Here is a 3062-nt window from a genome sequence, read left to right on the forward strand (position 1 = left end):
TAGAACAAAATGAATAATGGTAAATTCACATGTTATGCTGAATTAAATGAAAAGTACTTCTGAACTGAGTCGATGGTGTATAAATTTCTAGTGCAAAAAATGGCTGAATTTGCAGGATTAACATGGTTGTATTCACCCCCTGCAAATATAGAAGTTCCTTCCTAAAGATGACACCACACGTTTAGAGCAAAATGGATAGACAGTCACCAATAAGTACATTTTCTGGAGAAGCATAGAATTGTAGCCTTCTCTTTGAGATAAGATAGCATCCACTTCTAATTCAAATGACCAGTGGCGGCATCTACCCTTAAAGATGAGGGGGGCTGCTGCCACTAAAAACTAAAGGGAAAGTGCAATTGCTCACCCACTGCTCCCATCCTGACTGGGTTCTGGTGCCTGAACAATCTATCTGTCAGGCATAGGGACCGTTGCATGCGCACTAGCGGCAAGGAGCTGTGCATGCCACCAGCATCCAAATGGCTGCATCATCTATAGCCCCTTGAAGCTGGTTAGGGCTTGTGGAAAGGCAGAGTAGCAGCTTCCTCCTGGAAGCTGCTCTCTGCTAATAGCAGCCCAGACTGGCAGTCCCAGGGGGAGGAGACACCTCCCCCTGAGACTACTTATATATGTGACTGGCAGGTAGTGCTTCCAATAGGAAGCCACTGCCAGTCACAGAGTGTAGCCAGTGCAATCACAGACTGCAGTTACTACACTGAGGTGGTAGATTTTACTGTGGGGGCAGCAGCCTCACAGCCCCTAGGCAAAATCTGCCACTGTAAATGACTGACTGGTTTCTGGGAGGATGAGGAATGCTGCTGTCTGAAAAGCTTGTTTTAAGAATTGGAAAGCTTCTTGTGCAGCATCAGACTAGTAGAAAGGCATCTTGTATGAATTATTTCTGTAAAATAATGTTCAAGAGAATTTTTTTCTTTTTACTTAACACTGGCTTGTACAAAAAAACAAAAACAAAGTAATTGTATGAACAAAGGTAATGCATGAAACAACTGACACAAAAAAAATCGGAGATAAATTAGTAATTACATTAAATTAAGCTTCAATAGAGAGAGCACATGTAACAATAACAGAGGGAAATGGGTTCCCAGGTGTGGGTCTGGGTGAGTGGGAGGAAAAAAAATCAGAAACTGTAGAGGTACAGTAGGGGCAGAAGGTAGAAGAATTGGTAGGTCTTCCAATAGAAGATGTGTCTCACACCACTCTGTATTCTGCAAGCAGGTATAAACTTGCCTACAAATCATTGGAGGTAAAAAAAAATCTACAAAACTTTCTGAGACCTCAAAGAAATGCTTAATGCAAAGTTATTTATGGAGAGAGACCTCAACCCAGTCCATAGAGTATAGAGAGAAAGAGGCCCCTTGTGGGGGATGCTCCTGAATGCAAGAGTGTAAAATAAAATTTCTAGTGACTGCAGAAATTATCAAGAGTAGACACTTTCCACCTCTAGAAATACAAATAGTAGGGTCGACTACACCTTGGACCGGCCTCTCTGGAGATAGGGGTGTATAATTGAGTAAATGAGTGAAAGTAAAATGTTGTACCATCTCCAAAAATGTTTAGTAAGAGAAGTATTTGATGAATTGTCTATAGTAGTTGTCAAAACCTAGACATCTTTGCACAACTTTAACATCTTGCAGTGTTGGCCACTTTTGAAGAGCTTGGGTCTTGCTGAGATCCATGCTAATGCCTCCTGAAAACCACAATGTGTCCTAAGAACTTGAAATTTTTCAACAAGAAAAACATTTATCAAGTTTAGCATAGAACAGAGTCTACTTAGAGTAGTTTGTACATGTGGCACATGCTCCACAGCATTTTCAGTATATCCAAGACTATAATCCAAGTAGATTAATACAAATTTAGATAGAATATACTGGACAATGTCATTTATAATTAAACTGGAAGTGGCAGGAGCTCTAGAGAGATAAAATGGTATTTTCTGAAAGCTTTCTTCCACTTGTTTGCAGATCATATTCATATCAGATTTTACACTCCTTAAAGATCTAGATTGGTCAATAAATTAGCAGACTGTAACCTCTCAAAAGGTTTTGAATGAGCAGTAATGGTTAGTAGTTTTGGATGGTGATTGCATTGAGGGCTCAACAGTCACTGCATAGCCATAAACCTTCATTCAACAAAGAATACAGGTGCCAAGCGGGAGATGTAGAAAGTCTGATGAAAAAACTGGCTATATTGTCCACAATGTAATCCATTAAATCATTCAACTCTGGCTTGAAGAAAGAATATATCCAACCAATGGAACTGACCTCCCAGGTATGAGATAAATTGGGCAGTCCTACTGTTGATGTGGTGGAAGTGTTTTTGCTTGTTCTTTTTGAAAATATTAGATAATTCATGATAGACTTCCAGGACCTTCCCCTTCTCTGGAGCTAAGGATCCACACATAGTAGGTGGCAGACATTGCTTGGTATAACATTGTGACTGAAAAACAAGTGTCTTGTTTTTCCAGTGGAGAGTGGTGCCTTAGCCAGTGTATTCCCAAAATAATCAGGAATAGAGGGGAATGTATGACATCTAATCTTAATTGTTCCCGATGGCCCTGTATGGTTTCTAGGGTTTAAGTAATATTCTATTGGGAAACAATTCTGGAAGGGGACCACTTTTTTATTGGTCACCAATGGTAGTCATAATGCTTTTTCTAAATCTTATTAGCTAAAACATTTAAAACTTAAATAATTATTCATAATGAAAACGATCTCCATTGAATTTCTATGGCAACTTGACTGAAAGTTTAAAATATGGGGCCAGAGACAATGGAAGTATAATTTTTTTAAATCAGGGGCCAGAGACTGGATATATTGGGTTCCTAAATATCATCAAGGCATTACTGCATTATAGCTTGGTTTGCAATGAATGTACATTACTACTCAATTCAAGGCTGCTTGATTCAAGGCTGCTGGGACTGGCGGAGTTCTTTTTTTGCTTGGTTATTCAGTCATGAGATGATCATTTTTGTAACTTTAGGATGCAGTCAAAAGGTTTAAGATGCAGGTTTATTAGATGGAAACTGGTGATAGACAGGCCATACA

Source organism: Taudactylus pleione, unplaced genomic scaffold (genome assembly GCF_031769625.1).
Source record: "Taudactylus pleione unplaced genomic scaffold, aTauple2 ptg000183l, whole genome shotgun sequence".
NCBI classification, from domain to species: Eukaryota; Metazoa; Chordata; class Amphibia; order Anura; family Myobatrachidae; genus Taudactylus; species Taudactylus pleione.